We start from the raw sequence: 18196 nt of genomic DNA, 5'->3' as shown, positions 1-18196 counted from the left end.
CTATAATGTCTATCGTACTGACCGACAAAGAAAAGGTGGTGGAGTTGCCATATATATTAAGCAGAGGTTTGATGTTAAATTAGTGCGCTCTGAATCAGTAAGTAAAGAACTTGAACTGTTAGCACTTGAAATTGAATTAGCTAGAAATCACCACATAATGGTAGTGGGGTGTTATAGGCCTCCACTGCCCCTAGTAATTCCCTATCTACTCTTGTGAAGCTTCTGTCTCAACTGAAATACAATGAAATAGTGATGGTTAGTGATTTGAACTGGGACTGGCTCACATCTGTGTCTGACTCTTTGAAAGCACAGTGTGAATCTCTAAATTTAACACAATTAATTAACTCAGCTACAAGACCTAATCCTAAATGCCCTCAAAAAGCTACACTCATTGACTTAATTCTAACAAATATGCCCTTTAAATTTGTTGCATCTGGTGTTTTCCCTAATGATGTGAGTGATCATTGTGTGAGCACGCAAGTCAGGGTTAGAAGCAGATTGGTTGGTTGGGCATCTACATCAACTATATGATTTGCCTGAGAAGCTGGACAGGACATAAAAAAAAAAATAAAAAAATAAAAAAAAGAATAAAAAAAAAAAAGAAGCAGATTGGTTGAATTTTAGACAATTAAGAAATCAATTTACCTCTCTCCTTCGGAAAGTGAAATCAGAATTTTATTTCTCCACAACAACTGAAAATCTCAAACACCCAAAGAAGTTTTGGAAAATCATCAAATCTTTGTCCGGCTGCTGTAATTCAGTCAATCTCCCACCTAGTATACTTGTTGATGGTGTCAGAGTAAGTGACAGAAGAGAAATGGGTAGTCATTTTAATAATCATTTTATTTCCTCTGGTTTTCTCTACAATTCTGACAACTCTACTGAAGCTCTGCTAACTCCGGAAAGAACCGTTGAAAATACCCAGGTTTTTAACTTTACGCCCTTTACCACAACAGAGGTCACGAGGGCTCTAAAACAACTTAAACCTAGAAAGCCAGCTTGAATCCCTTATCAGTGAACAGATAAAAGACTTTTTGGACACCAATTTTATTCTGTCACCATTTCAGTCAGGTTTTCGTAGAAATCACAGTACTGTTACTGCTGCTATGAAGTTTATAAATGATGTAACTAAAGCTCTTGACAAGAAGCAGTGCTGTCTGTCCCTCTTTATTGACTTTTCAAAGGCATTTGATACTGTTGATCATGTCATTTTAATCAAACGTCTTTCAGCTATTGGTTTTTCTCAGCAAGCAGTTGGATGGTTTGCAAATTACCTCACAAGTAGAACTCAGGCTGTTCAGATAGAAGGTTCCTCCTTGGACGTACTGCAAGTGAAAAAGGGTGTCCCTCAAGGTTCTGTGTTGGGCCCCTTATCATTCACTATTTACATAAATAATCTTGGACAGAATATTCCGAACTCAACTTTCCATTTCTATGCTGATGATACTGTCATATACTGCACAGCACCCACTCTTGCTGAGGCTTTTAAATATCTACAACATGCATTTGACACAGTACAAGAACAACTTTGCTATCTTCAACTGGTTTTAAATGCAGAGAAAACAAAGTGTATGCTCTTTACCACATCAAAAACTGTAAGATCATCACTGTGTGAGAAAATTTTAACAAAAAATGGGCAACAAATTATGTTAGTATCTGCTTTTAAATATTTAGGATTTTTAATTGATGACCACTTGAGTTTTAAGGAGCACATTCACTATGTTGTAAAAAAAACTGAAACTTTTACTGGGATTTTATTATAGAAACAAGTCTTGCTTTTCTTTTACTGTGAAACAGAAATTGGTGGAAACAACCTTTTTACCTGTTATTGACTATGGAGATGTGTTGTACATGAATGCTACTGCTGCTTGTCTCCACAAGCTGGATAGTGTGTACCACGGGGCACTGAGATTCATCACCAACTGCGCTCCCCTTACTCACCATTGTGTGTTATACTCAATGGTTAACTGGACATCTTTATGTGCTCGACGCCTCAATCATTGGTATGTTTTCATCTACAAAACCATTCTGGGTATCACTCCATCTTATCTGTCTTGTCTTTTAACAAAGAAACAAGGAAGTCACAATCTTCGTTCAATGAATGTTCTGAAATTTGTCGTCCCCAAAGTAAGAACTGAACTGGGCAAGAAAGCATTTAGGCTTTCAGCACCGAAGGCTTGGAATAACCTACAATCGAGCATTAAACTTCAAAACATAGTTACGTTGAATGAGTTTAAAGCTTCTGTGAAAGGATTGCAGTCTACCTTGTCTGTATGCACATGTGTCATGTGAGCAAGTTTTAATGTTGTAAATGTGATGTTTTATGTATTTGTTTACTGTTTTTAATGTAACCTTGCTGCTGCCCTCTTGGCCAGGTCTCCCTTGGAAAAGAGATCTTTGATCTCAATGGTATTTTACCTGGTTAAATAAAGGCTAATAATAATAATAATAAATTGTTGTATTTAGTGTATTTAGTGTATTATATTCAGCAACTAGAGTTTGGATCCCACTGTACGCAATATCTGAAGAGCATGGAAAAAAGCATTTTACTGTGGTGTACTCTGCATGTGACGAATAAAACCCTTGAACCTTGAACCTTGCTGTTTTAAAAGCAGCAGGAAATACCTCCATTTTAAGCGAGCAAATTAAGATGTTTAAAATGTCCTCTTTCAAAGAACCATAAAATATTCCCAAAAATTTGGTTGGAATTGTTATGATCTTTGGTCTAGATCATGTTTTGTGTAGTTATGTTCTGTTAGTTTTGGACTCCTTTTAGTTCCTGTGTGTGCACCTCCCTGAGTTCGTTTTGGTTGCCATGGTTGCTAATTATGTTCACCTGTCTCTGATTAGTGTTCGGCCGCTCACCTGCTACCCGAGCACTAATCAGAGGCATTATTCAAGCCTGCCTTTGCCAGTCAGTCAGCCTGCCGTCATTGTTTGCTTGATGCTGCTGTTACGTGAGCACTCCTTGTCTTGAGCCTATGCTAAGTGTTAGCTTCAAGTGCGATCGGCACGTGTTTTCCTTCGACTAGTTTTCTGTTTTTGGTGCTGTTTTGACTTTTCAAGAATAAATCATGTTTTTACCTGCACGCCATGTCCGGAGTGGTCCGTCTGCATTTCGGGAGAACAAACCCCGTCGTGACAGGAATTCAATCTAAAACCCATGTGGTGGGTTTCATAGGAGAAAAAACCCTGTCAAGCGTCTCAGCTTTAACCAGGACGAAACTGTCCAGCGTTTCCTCAGGTAAAAACAGAAACTCAGATGGACTAAAAGCAGTGTGAGAAGATAAAATTTCACATCTGATCGTGTTTATTTTTTTGTACTTGACAACTGCTAAACATCACACGCCCTTTTTAAAGCTATCAAAGAAAGATGAGAACATAACATTGCAGCACTTAATTAAAAAGGTAAGTCTGGAATGGAAAACGAGAATGGCAAAAGGAGGCGAAAGAAGAAGGTAGAGCTGGACAAAGAACACTGAATAGCTGTCAGGGATTAAGAACCTATTTAATTGTTGTGCTGACCTGGATAGATGTGCAATTGTTATGATCCCACACAATAGTTTGGATATTATCAGCGGGAAAAAGCACCAGCCCCCCACCCTGTGCGACCTCGACAGGTACAAGCGGTAGAAAATAGAAGGATGGATATCAGTTTCATGTACATTGAATAATTTCCTGACCAGCGCTTTTATTTTTCGTACCTATTTCCTATCTGTCTTTATTTTCCAGCCACTTTACCTCTGGCTTGAGCACCTTCCCCCAATTTGTTGTTAGGAGACTCACGTACTGTCATTAATCAGGAGGCTTCTTATGCTGAATCATTTGTGTGTTTCTGCTTTGCACCTCCATGCTGCAGTCCTTGTTTTCGCCGTTGAACACATGTTTTACCGGAGCTACGCCTGCTGTCTCTGCATCCTGGGGTTCCAGACCGACAAAGACTATAACAAAATGATTCAGCCAACATGGAACCCCTCAGGGATTGGTGTGGGCTCTTGGTGGCGCCAGATGACTGCCCAACAGGATGCCCCTGGACGCAAGATGTGCCAACATAGCCATGTTGGACAAGCTCTGTGGCTCATCGCCTCGTCCTCCAGTCGGTCCTCACCAGAACACCACCACTCGCTTGACAACAAACTGCTGATCCGCCACTGGACTTCCAAGCCCATTTAGGAAACGCCATCCTCGCATTCCTCTTCTTATTCCTCAACAGCCATGGAGGTGGTCATCCTCCAGGCACTCCTACCCACCCAGGACCAGGGTGAAAACCTCCCCGGCCGCTGGAGTGCATGTGCTGTGCATAATGCGCTAAACGGCTGACTGAATGATTGCGTGAGTGTGTTTGATTTAATGTGAACAACTTTATTGGTCCATCGTGATCCGTTCGGCAATTTAATTGCTTTAATGTGACGAGACTAAAATTTATTGGCGACATGTGAAGCTTATGAACCCGTAAAAATCCATAAATTTGCCGCATTATTGTACAAAGCACAGGGTGCAAAGCATGGGGAAAAAGTAGTGTCTATTAGATTGGAAATTAGGGTCTAATAGACTCAATGAATGAACCAAGAAGTAACTTGCAAACCGAAAGACCCAACTAAATTAGTCTATTTTTCGTATTTTTCACTTACATCCGTTCTCGATTGTGTTCTATTCTCGCTGTATTGAAGATTTATGGGGTCAATCTAGTATCGTGTCTCTGTAGACTGCGTAGGTTGCTATTGAGTGTATGCTTTATTTATATGTTTTGTGAAAATATGGTTCCTATTTCCAGTTTGCTTTCATTGGAAGCCAATTGTTCGTCAACACCTTTTGCAAATTCACAACACTGGTTAACAATAATCCCTGGCAGCTATTGTTAGGTGTTTAATATTTTGGTTTGCAACACGACATTGTTTATCACAGTAGGAATTGTAGGATCCGATCACATTGGCTGCAGTTTGTGCATCGTTCTTGTTTTCTGTTCTATTACTCTTGCGTGACGTTGTTTTCTCTGCGCTATATAACTCATTGCCTTCTCGCCACAGGGAAAAAACAACCGCTTTGCATTCAGTGGGGCTATCAGACACCAAAGCAGTTCCCTTGACAGATGTTTGCCATCTCAAACTGCATTTCAGCATGGTCTCACCCTCCACACAGCTGTGCCAAGGCTGCTGCACTGCAGTCTATAACTTCATTATCTTTTCATTATCTCCTTAACAGCTCATGTGCTGCAGCACACAAACCATCCACGTGTGACCTCATCTGGAATATAACTCATGTCAGCCATGACTCCATGTACAGATTGTCCTTTGCATGTATCACCACCAGGTCAAATGCACATTCATTTGACAAAACAGCCCAGCAGGCTGTGGAGGCTTGTGGCCATGAGCACTAAAGATACACTGGACTGTGATTAGTGTAGCCGTGATTGCATTGACACTGAACAGCAATAGAGCTGAAAGGCAACCCGATAGTAGTATATCACTATCACCCTGCGTCCTACCCGTAAAGCCCTGCGTAATGTAAAATGGATAAACATGCAACGTTAGCCAATTCAGTGAATATTCCACCGTTGAGAAACATTGTCTTATTATCAGAAGACATTATGATATTTGAATTACAAATCTGGAAAAAGGCAATTAATTTATAAAGACCTGATTCCTTTTTTCCTTAAAGTTATTGAAAAAGTATTGATCAACAGATTGGGAAAAATTTATAAATAAATGTTGAACATTCGTGGACAACCAATACGGATACAGAGCTAACATCTCAGCATCGATGGCATTAATCTAAATCAGGGGTGTCAAACTCATTTTAGATCGGGGGCCACATGGAGAAAAATCTACTCCCAAGTGGGCCGGACTGGTCAAATCACGGCACGATAACTTAAAAATAAAGACAACTTCAGATTGTTTTCTTTGTTTAAACATAGAACAAGCACATTCTGAAAATGTACAAATAATAATGTTTTTTTTTTTTTTTACACTTACATGTTGCGGTTAATAGTATTATATCTTTATTTGTCATTACTTATACTGTCTTAACAAATTATGTGATAATGTTCATAAGTCAACTCATTGGTGTTCATTTTCAATCTATTAAGATAAGAAAATAATATCAAAATCAAATTGCAGGATGTTATTTATGTAGTTTGCTCATTTTCCTCGACTGGTGTACTAACATCATCTGGTTTATTTTTTTTAAACATATTTAGCATAATCTACAAAGATACAAATAATTGCTATTGTGACATCTAGTGGACACATGTAAAACAGCAGTTTCTTTCATTCAAAAATTTTGGCTCATTTTTATACTTAGCAAACTCATCCCGGGGGCCGGACAAAACCGGGCCGTACGTTTGACACCCCTGATCTAAATAATGGAGAAAATTACCAATGCAATAGATGATGAACAGTGTGCAGCTGCAATGTTTATAGACTTAAACAAATAATCATAATATATTAACTAACACATTAGAACAGTATGCCATCAAGATTCAATTCAAGATTCAAGATGCTTTATTATTGTCCATTCTTTAACATGTACAAGACACATAAGAACTGAAATTTCATTTTCAGCACAGTCCCACTAAGAGCAGACATACATTACAAGGGGACAAGATGGGACCGCCAACGGATCAGCCACTTACAGCACTCCTTAAAAAAGGTGGGAAAAAGGTGACATTGGGAAAAGGGGAAGAGTAAAAAAAGTATCAGTCTAAGGTTGGACCCTCGGGAGGGGTCCAGACCGAGTCCAAGGAAAAAACCTCACATAGCATAGCACACATAAACATGATACATGTAATCACAACAACTCACAACAGAGGGGGAGGGGGGGGGGGGGGGGGGGGGGTTTGGGGCCCTGGAGGCCGGCTGCCGCTATAAAGCGCTACTCAGCCGTCCAAAACCCCGAAGAGGAATTAAGCAGTGGTGAAGGCGTTGATTGGGGGAGGGGCGGATGCGTGCATGTATGCCCAATTAACTTGGGTGAGATGTTGAAATGTTTTTGTGGACTGGGGCCGATCTCAAAGTTCGACACCAGGTGTTATTGAAAAAAAAGAAGGTCAAAAGCATCCATCGTTGAGGAGTCCTTGGGGGAGTTTTTCAGAACAGCCTGTTCCTGATAGCGTCAAGGCCATTCGAAGATGTTTTCTTCAAGCAGTCAAAACAATGACATTCCTGCTCTGTGTCCGTGCTGTTCTCTCAAATTCAATTTCATTCTTCCTTCTCAGCAAGCTTCTCCATGATGAGATCCATTTTGCGATTCAAATCAGAAATCGCCACAGTCTGTGTTCCCACAGCCCGTGTTCCCACAGCCCGACCCCATCCTTCCATTGTGATGAACAGCCGTTGGGCTCCTTGAGTGGCTGCCATCGTCTTCCGAATTTGACGATACACCAGAGCAATGCCCAGCCCAATCAGCAGGTGCCCCGCGATCACGGTTCCAAATAGGTAGATGTCTTCCACGTCCTCGATGGAAAGGACTGAGAGGCACATGATTCTCCATTTATCCCAGGAGTCTCTCACGTACCCCGCAGCAATGGTTCCATCAGGGCAGCCAGGCTCCCCCGAACTTCTTTTCCTTGTCGAAAAGACTTTGTCAATTGCGTCGAGAGTCCGGCTGATCAGATCCATGTTTGATGTTTAGATTTGAGGACAGCGCAAAGAAAGAGGCTTCAAAAAAGTTCAGACAGGACAAGGACACGAAGAAAGCAAGCAGGGAAGGAGGGAGCGGAGAAAAATGCGACCGCCTTCACCAAGAGGCAAGACAGAAAATATTGAATTGGGTAAAGAGCTACTTAACCAACTGGAAGTAAAAGGTGGAGCTAAGAGAACACACGTCAACAGCTATAAATATATCTTGTGGCGTACCCCGTGGATCAGTACCAGGACCAAAATTGTTTATTCTCTAAATCAACGACATTCGTACAGTTACAAAGTACTTAAAAGTTAATACCAACCACATTTAGTACAGAAAAGATCACAAATTAAAGAGATATTTTTACACGGTTTGACCTGTCACGGCCAGGTCAAACTTTCTTTTGGTTTTGTGGTGTTTTGTTCTTGTTTAGCGCTCTTATTTTGGTTCTACTTCCTGTTTTGTGTTTTGTCCTGCTGTGACTTTCCTTCCCTGCCTCTGATTAGTGATCAAGACACTCACCTGTGTCTGATTGCTAATCAGAGGGCTTTATATGCCAGCCTCCCTTCTTAGTGGATGCTAGATCATACCGCAGGGCTCAGATGGTAGACCGGTCGGCCAAAAACTTGGGGGTTCCCGGTTTGAATCCAGCTCTTGCCATACTAGTCACTGTCGTTGTGTCCTTGGGTAAGATACTTCACTCACATTGCTCCCAGTGCCACCCAAATTGGTGTAAATGTAGCTTAAATGTATATAATTGGTTTCTCAATGTAAAGCGCTCCAAGTCATTAGAGAAAAAGTGCTATATGAATATACACTTCACTTCTTACTTCACTTCGTAGGTTTGTAACTTTCATTGTTTGCTTTACCCATGCCATGCCATGCCTTGATAAGGACATTACAATGTGATATGTTTCATGTGCACCTCCTTGCTGCACTCTCTTGCGTTTTTGTAAAAAATATAATTCATACCTGCATGTCGTCTTTTGTCTCTGCATCTTGGGGGTCACAACTATCGCTACACCCCAAATCTGATTTTTTTCCCAAAAGTGACAAAGATCCGATTTTTTTTTTTCCAGTCTAAACGCTCCAAAGTGCTTAAAATCTGATCTGTTAGCATTAGATTCAGGCCACATCAGGAGGAGTCCAAATTGGATTGGAATCTGATCTCTTTAAAATGTGACTTCAGTCTAAACCGTAATGTGACCCGAATGCGACCCGTGTGTGATTTTTTTGTCAGTTTTGGGCAAGCTACGTCATTCGTGTGCGCGGGGAAAGTCGCAGCTCCCCAACGGAAGTGGATACTTCATCACAACATCCGGTTTCGGTGAGAAAAGTTTTTTTTGACGGCCAAATTTTCGGTGCATCACTAGCCAATAGCGCACAACTAACAGACTACATGTAATATATCAATACATATATTTACATATAGCCGTATTTGCTTACATGTTTTGTGCATTGCATTAGTTGTTTACTTAAGTGAGTTGAAATATGAAGTGAATGTAGATCCACGCTGATGTCCGTGTTGCCTCTACTTAACTGCCATAAAAAGATTAGAACCCTCCCAAATATATTACGCTATGTATATGTCTTGAGAAGTGGTTCCCATGGTCTGGTTATGTCAAGGAACCCATTCAATTATTTAATCTGTGTTTGTCGCCTCATTGCGTCACCAGCAGGCTCCATGTTCTATGAGATAGTCACATTCTATGAGCTGGGCAACATACGGTGACGTCGTGATGAGACAAAAGAACTGCCTGGAGAATCAATTAAGGTGTGGATGTCTTTCTTGAATCATAAATTATGCACAATACAATACCGGTACATCCATTTTGGAAAGGCTTCATTTTGTCTCAAAGTGTGCATTTTCCATATATTAATGCTTTAAAAAGCAAGGTGTAAATATCTAAGATTGCAAAAGCTGTTTTCTTTCTGGATTTTTAATATCTTTAGTAAATTATTCACAGTAAATCAATGAAGTGAGCAAAAATGATGGAAACTAATTAACACTGGCATTAATATTTAAAATTTTCCAATTAACTATGTTGCTACTGGATATGTATACAGTAGATATGCACGTACATTCACCACCAGCCATACAGAAATACAATACAAGAGAAAAACATGTTTGAAGGGGTGTCATTCGTCATCCGTTTACTTCATTAGTCCCCGAGGGGAAATTCAGAGGGTGTCAGAAAGGTTAACAATATTTTGATAACCTTAATTGACTATTCGGCAGCCCTCAGTTAGTGCAGAGCAGTTATTCACCACTGCAAACTACAATTGATTGAAAATATATGATGCACATATAAATGTTATACTAAGTCAGGGGTGTCCAAACTTTGACTTACAAGGACTGCACACAAAAAAATTACCGAGTAAATAAATATAGTTGATTTTTACAAGAGAGTCCATTTGACACACACACACACACACACACACACACACACACACACACACACACACACACACACACACACACACACACACACACACACACACACACACACATTCTTGTATTTGTTACCTTGTTGAGACCTCTGAAAAAATGCTTACTTCTTTAGGACCACCCTTTTTAGATATATAAAGATTTGTATTTACAACAAAAATAATATATTCAAACTATGCATATATAAAAAAGCTTGTTGTGAAAGATGAGTTGGAATTTCACAAGAAAAAGTCACAATTTTACAAGAAAAACTCAACACAAGTCAAAATTATTATTATCTTTTTTAATGTATACAATATTTTAATAAAAATTGGAATTTTACTCAATAACAGTCGCAATTTTACAAGAAAAGCTTAACATTTTGGCAATTTTATGAATAAAGTCAACATTTTATAAGAAAACTTTCAAATTTTTGCGATATCATAATAATAATCAGAATTTTACTTGGCAAAATTTTGACCAAAGTCATCATTTTACTCAAAAAATGTCACTATTTTACAAGAACAACAAAACAATTGGCAACATTGTGATACAAGTCAGAATTTTATAACAAATGTCACCATTTTGCATCGAAAAGTAGCAATTTTACATAAAAAAGTAATAATTTTACGAGAAAATATTGCAATATTACAGAAACAGAAAGAATATCAGAAATGTTTCCCAATTTTATAAGAAAAAAGTAGTGAGAAAAATACTGCTTTTTGTTATTTCTTTTTTTTAAACTTTTTTGTTTATCGGTTTTATTCTTCATTATTTACTTCAAGTTATTACAGTATGTCTCTATATACATTTTTATGAATTTTTTTTTAAAATCAATTTTGGCCAGAGGGGCGTGCATTTCAATTTCTTACACACACTTGTTATTACATATGTTGGCCAGAGGGGGAGCACTTCAAATTTTTACACACATTTGTATTTCATATGTTGACCAGAGGGGGAGCACTTTTAAAACGACACACAGTCAAATAGAAAAAATCCCTCCTTTTTGGGACCACCTTAATTTTGATAGATTTCACCACCATGGGTGCAAATGAGACATTCTCTATCAGATGCAATGGTTTTCCGTATTGGGACCATGATTTCGGTTCTAACTTGTTCACCGGTCCTCATATGGAAGGTACTTTTCCTTGTTGATGTCTCAAGAAGGGTTGTAATACAAGAACACACACACACACGCACACACACACACACACACACACACACACACACACACACACACACACACACACACACACACACACACACACACACACACACACACAGACACACACACACACACACACACACACACAATTATAATTTAGAGACACATTGCTTAGTATTTAATTACAATATAATTGATTCTGAAAAGGTATTGTTAACATATTTTCTATCCTTGTTTTTCCATCATGTATTGTCTTGTTATTGCTGCATAGTTCCACAACGAAGTGTCTAAATATATAAACAAGCATTACGGCATGCATATGAGTTGATATAACCATGATTTGTGTCACTTCCCTGTTCATCTGATCTGAAACTGAACCAATGAAGCACACGCCGACATATTTTAAGTGTGATGTCAAGCAATGAACAGCAGATGGCAGCAGAGCTATGTATTGCTTCACCACACAATTAGAGGTGTTTCCAATAGTTTTGCCTATCGTGCAATTAAATAAGGTAAACAAACTAAAATACAGCTTTCACCAGAGGTGTGGACTCGAGTCACATGACTTGGACTCGAGTCATGAATTTGATGACTTTAGACTCGACTTGACAAAATGTAAAGAGACTTGCAACTCGACTTAGACTATAACATTAATGACTTGTGACTTCACCTGGACTTGAGCCTTTTGACTTGACATGACTTGCTACTTTCCCCAAAACCCAAAGATATTAAAGTTATTCAGAAGCGCTATGTATCTTTCATTTTGTACTTATAAATAAAGTTGATTTGATTTGATTTGATGTGTGTGTCTATCTATCAGCGTGTGTGTTGTGTGTGTGCTGTCAGTACAATAACCAATCAAATTAGATCTACATTGTTTTCATCCCACAGCACTCATCCAATCAAATTGCAGGAAAACCAACGAAGAAGAATTGTCAAACAACGCGGCAGTGAGAAAAAATGATGCCAAAGTTGCTTTCGTACGGGTATAAAAACTACGACTTGGTCAACAAAAAACGATTTGCCGTATGCAAAGCATGTAGTTCGAAGATTACAGACGGAGACACAACAACTTCCAACTTCGTTCGACATTTGAAGTTGCACAAAGAAGGGTAAGTTTTGAATGTAAAATAACGTTTATTGGCTAAGTAACATAACTTGTGTTTGCTGTGTAGTTAAATCAATGAGGCTGAAAAAACTCACTGCTAACGTTATAACCATAGACACCTTCTAAGGGTACGCAGCATCGAGTGCTACTGCCTGCTGGCGCTGACGAGACGCGGGGGCGCCATCTTGGAGTGGTGATTTCATCTTACCTCACTGAATACCACTGATTTTCACGTGTTTTTTTGTCATTCATGTAGCTATGATAAAGGACACATGTTTTGGCGTGTTTTATTATTCATAGTTTGCTTAACAGTAATAGAATATTCTTATATGCTATCAGGCCCGGCCCTAATCAATCTGGCGCCCTAGGCAAGATTTTAGGTGGCGCCCCCCCACATCGGCAGTGAAGTGTATATACTCACAAGAACCCGAATAGCTTTGTCTTTGACCTTTTTTTTTTACTTACAACTATACCTAATATATAAAGGGGTGGAAAAGTGACTATTACCTGCAGGGCAAACATTAGCTAACCAGAAGGCAATAATGTAAACAAAAAACACCTGCTTAAAAGATCTAGTACAAATGTCCCTGAGGAATGTAAGGTGGGAGTACTGTAATTACCTAACGTTACATTATTATTTTCCATAACAATTTAGCCCCCTCCACAATATTAACCCGACGTTAAAACAGAACTAGCTATTTATTGATTAGCAATTGCCGAATCATGTAACATTAGCTTAATGCTAAAAAGCCAGGTTACTATCACATTCTGTAACAGACAAATAATTTCATGTTAGATAACGTTACCTACCTGCTACCTCTGTCTTTTCTCGTTTCTCCTCTTCTTTTCTCTTTTTTCTTCCCTGGGCACCTGACAGTTTTGGCCGTTTTGACATCTTGTGTTGATTTTTTGATGTGGTGACGTCCAAAAAGAGTCATGGTACGGGAAGGGAGGGGGCGCACCGTGCGGGGAGAGGAGGGGGGGCGTAATGTTGTAACAAATAATATTTCTATTAAATAGGCTTTACTTTGCCTTTTAATTAACGTGAGATTATTTTTTGTATTTAGAAATAATAGTAACAACTTTTTTTTTTCTTTTTTTTTTCTCCAACATTTGTGGCACTGGCATGGCGCCCCCTGATGGACGGCGCCCTTAGCATTTGCCTATACGGCCTATGCCACGGGCCGGCCCTGTATGCTATAAGTGACCACACGTCCGAGATCAAAACTGGGAATATAATCCCAGAGAAGGGGGAAAAATACGGTCAGCTATTTTTAAATTGAAGAAACAATATGATTAGGTTATATATACATGCGTATATCCTACATAAACAATGTATGAATCAATTAGATATCTATATATGTTAGGGACCTATAGACTGTATCTCTGTTGCTTCAGCAGCAGAGAGTTTATTCTGTCTTGACACTTTGTATAGATATTTTGTATTACATTCTTCCCTTAAATGATAATGTTTGCAGTGATTGTTTTATATGTATTTTTTATGTATGTCGCTTTGGATAAAAGCGTCTGCCAAATACTTAAACATAAACATATATAAACACCTGAAAGTCTTTATATCAGCTAAAACCACCAATCTGTTTCACTGGATTCAGAATAAAACCAAATTCTGTTTTACCCAACAATGTTAGTATTTGAATATTGTTACTTGAAGACTTATTTCTGGTTACAATTAAACTGCTAAGAAAGTATTGTCTTATATTTTGCCTAAAATGAGAATGCATCATAATCAGTGGCGGCTGGTGAATTTTGTTTTAGGTGGGGCTGAAAATGTGTAAAGCAAACCCCTGTAGGGGAGTCATCCTCTCCCAGAAGATTTCTTTGTGATTTTTACAACCAAATATTGAAGATCTTTGCTCCATCTCAACTCTGTGGTAATATTCTTTTCACAAAATACTACCAATAGTACGTTAATGTTAAATCTTACTTGTGAAAAGTAATCCCCCGATTCCTATTTTCAACAGTCCGCTCATTTGAGCAGGAAAACGCTGAACACTTTCTACCTGTCAACTGTGAGTTTAGGCTGCTCGCCGGCTCTTCATCACCACTTCAAGATGGCGGCCAAATTACTCGCGCCACAGCAGCCAATGCTCTGTCTACTTATAAGATGTCAATGGTTATAACGTCATTGCAAACACGGCAATCTGTTGCGTCCACTACAGTTCGCTACCTTATTCATACTTTTTGTCAAGTGATTTTTTTTTAAGCAGGGTTGCATGATGTACCTACACATAACGTTACGTTAGTCAATGTATCACACACAGTAACGTAACGTTAGACGGCGGTCAGCAGCACCGCGTATTTTAGCCACTTACAAATAGACAAACATAGTCAAATAAAGGTCAGTTAAAATGTATACTATATTAAGAATATGTGTACATATTGCATAGGGCCCTGACATCTAAAAAGTACAACTCCGTTCATTGTTATGTTCATGTATTTGTTATGTTTTTCATGTGTATGCACACATAAACACACATATAGTATGAGATGAGATCAATGAGATAAGGTAAAAACAGGATAGAAACTGCTGTGGAACTAATTACAATGCAATATGCCATGGAAATACAATGTTAACACTTTTGTGCAAATAAGTACAGTTGCACTTGTTTTTTCAAATGTGTTTATTCTGTAAAGGAATGAGTTAAATGTTTAAAATGACTGGTTAATAGTGCTATTATGAAGTGCAATGTCAGCCCAATTTTTTTTTCCTGCAATTACAAATGCACTTGTTTTAATAAATAAATACAGTGTTTTAAAAGCATACACAATCTGTGTAAATATATTAGTCTGTGGTTAAAAGAACTTGAAAGAACTCGAAACTCAAAATGCGGGACTTGGGACTTGACTTCAGACTTTCCAGTCTTGACTTTGGACTTGACTCAGGACTTGCCTGTCTTGACTCGGGACTTGACTCGAGACTTGAGGGCAAAGACTTGAGACTTACTTGTGACTTGCAAAACAATGACTTGGTCCCACCTCTGGCTTTCACCACCTTAAACTTTAACCACAAATTAAATAAATGATAACTTCTCTAATAATGCCAATCACAACTTCTTTGGAAAATAAGCAGAAAGGTGTAGGGTACTTAATGTTGTGTCAGGGTAATAGTAAGCAAGAACATAACCACGGTTGACTGATACTATATGTACATTCTGAAAAATAACATGCAATGCAAGGTTGAGGTAGTCAAAAAAAATAAAAACAAAAATTATAGCGGTTATATAAAAGCCCGTAGTGATGTAAAAAATTAAATAAAAGGAGAAACACATTGTCCATTAAAGTTCACTGCTTTTACAGCAAAGAACAGAAAAAGAACCATGGCAAAAAAAGGATAAAGGGTAAAATACAGGGCAACTCTAGTATAACCTTGGGCGTTGAATATGTTTTATGCAAATGAACGGGCCAGTGAATCGGAATATTTTCCAGCCTTGGCTTGAAGTGATGTATCCTGTTTAAATCTCAAGTGTTGTCCCCAGTGTGAGCTCAGCTGCGATGTAGTTCTCTTTGTAATACTGGATTCTGTAGGCTAGTATTTGGTTTAAAAGCTTCATTCACCAAGATCGAGCCCTATTGCTACACTCCGGCAGTGATGGGCAGTAGCAATTCATATTGCTGCATGACAATGTTTTAACCTTCTCTATTAATTAAATATATTTAATATTGAGCCTGCTAATCATTGTGTAATAGAGGAGTCGACCAGAACATGTTATAAAAGAATTGACACAATATTTCAGCCAGCCAGAAAAAAAACAACACCCATATTCCTAAACTGATGCATTAGCATTTCTTTAGGTGCAATTATCCCAGAAAGCATTACAAAATATCTCTGACAAAGCATGATCGTAATGGAACACATTTTTATTTTGTTAATGTCAGGGTTTCTCCTAAATTGCCAAAATGCCTGTGGCGGTGGGGGTGTTTCTCCAATCCTTTTAGTACATTTTCTGTAATAAAAACAATTGGCAACAAATCTAGCATGTATTGTTGGTGTTATTGGCGACAGTACTCGTGTTTAGAGACTGTTAAGATTCTGCCGCGCCATGTCTGTGATGAAAAGTGCCGCAGAGAGCCTGACGTCACACCTACCGGTAATTCACGTTGTTGGGAGCCTTTCTCTCATTAAAAGCCGTCAGTGTCATCTTAAATTGTGAAGATCCCTGTTCGCGGGTGTATCTCGAATATATTAAAGTACACCCACAGCGCGGACACGCTGCCAACCCTGTGCGTATGTCTGGTGTTAATGTGTATGTTAATGTGTTATGATGGTCATTTTTCCCATGGTTTTTGAACACACCTTGTCTGCGGAGAATGAACAAGTGTTGTGTGTCTAGGAGTGAAACACGGAGACAGACGTGTGTGCACGGAGGAAATACTTGCTGGAATTGGGCCCGATGTTAGCATAAAATTGGCCATAAAAGCTAAAAAGAGTGTCAGACTTTGTTGGTTTTCTTCTGGACGCTACAATACATTATTTGACTTTATTTTGTTAGGTGTGGCGGCTCATATAAAGCCCGTAGATTAAGGAGAAACCCTAAACGTAGTTAAACCAGATGTATAGCGTAGCGCTTTTATTTTGAAGCCGGGAAAATGTGTGAACGGTTTGAGAAAGTGTCTTGACATGTTTGGATGTCGGATCCAGTGTTGGCAATAAAAAGTCTCCTTTTGCCATGCTGCCGACCGTCTTTCATTTCTGTTGAGCTTTTATGTCATCTTACTTACTAAAGCAGTCACAGTAACAATCTAAATGTAATGTTATCACTCCAACTTAACCGTAATCTGAACACGGAAGTGAAGCACCACCCACCTCTAGAACAACGCACGCAGCAGGCGTTTGCTGCAGGGATGTCGCCTCTTCTCACGGCGAAAACTAGTCCTTTCAGGAGAACAAATTGCTATGGCTTTAAACCTGATATTTCCACAAGGTAGACTTTCTTTTGTCAATTGCTGCTTGCTTGTGTCTTATCAGTAGCAAGCAAACTGCAGCCAAGTTCCCCCCGCTACGACACGGCCTGAGTGTCAAAAAGGAAGTGTTCGCGTTAATCGCCCTTTAAAAACATTTGTGTCGTTATTGAAATGTATACAAATCCCGTTTCCATATGAGTTGGGAAATTCTGTTAGATGTAAATATAAATGGAATACAATGATTTGCAAATCATTTTCAACCCATATTCATTTAAATATGCTACAAAGACAACATATTTGATGTTCAAACTGATAAACATTTTTTTTTTGCAAATAATCATTAACTTTAGAATTTGATGCCAGCAACAAGTGACAAAGAAGTTGGGAAAGGTGGCAATAAATACTGATAAAGTTGAGGAATACTCATCAAACACTTATTTGGAACATCCCACAGGTGAACAGGCAAATTGGGAACAGGTGGGTGCCATGATTGGGTATAAAAGTAGATTCCATGAAATGCTCAGTCATTCACAATCAAGGATGGGGCGAGGGTCACCACTTTGTCAACAAATGCATGAGCAAATTGTTGAACAGTTTAAGAAAAACCTTTCTCAACCAGCTATTGCAAGGAATTTAGGGATTTCACCATCTAAGGTCCGTAATATCATCAAAGGGTTCAGAGGATCTGGAGAAATCACTGCACGTAAGCAGCTAAGCCCGTGACCTTCGATCCCTCAGGCTGTACTGCATCAACAAGCGACATCAGTGTGTAAAGGATATCACCACATTGGCTCAGGGACACTTCAGAAACCCACTGTCAGTAACTACAGTTGGTCGCTACATCTGTAAGTGCAAGTTAAAACTCTCCTATGCAAGGCGGAAACCGTTCATCAACAACACCCAAAAACGCTGTCGGCTTCGCTGGGCCTGAGCTCATCTAAGATTGACTGAT

General features: G+C 39.0%; 1 long non-coding RNA gene across 1 annotated transcript in view; it reads left to right on the top strand.

Annotated features, from left to right (window-relative positions):
* Positions 1-8217: 8217 nt before the first annotated feature.
* LOC133607443 (uncharacterized) overlaps positions 8218-18196 on the top strand; it is a 38887-nt gene continuing 28908 nt past the window's right edge. Inside the window, exon 1 of the long non-coding RNA XR_009815415.1 lies at positions 8218-8307. This is a non-coding gene — a long non-coding RNA (uncharacterized lncRNA). The remainder of the gene's footprint in view (positions 8308-18196) is intronic.

Source organism: Nerophis lumbriciformis, linkage group LG09 (assembly GCF_033978685.3).
Source record: "Nerophis lumbriciformis linkage group LG09, RoL_Nlum_v2.1, whole genome shotgun sequence".
In the NCBI taxonomy this organism is placed as follows: domain Eukaryota; kingdom Metazoa; phylum Chordata; class Actinopteri; order Syngnathiformes; family Syngnathidae; genus Nerophis; species Nerophis lumbriciformis.
This window is presented reverse-complemented; position numbering and strand designations above follow the sequence as displayed.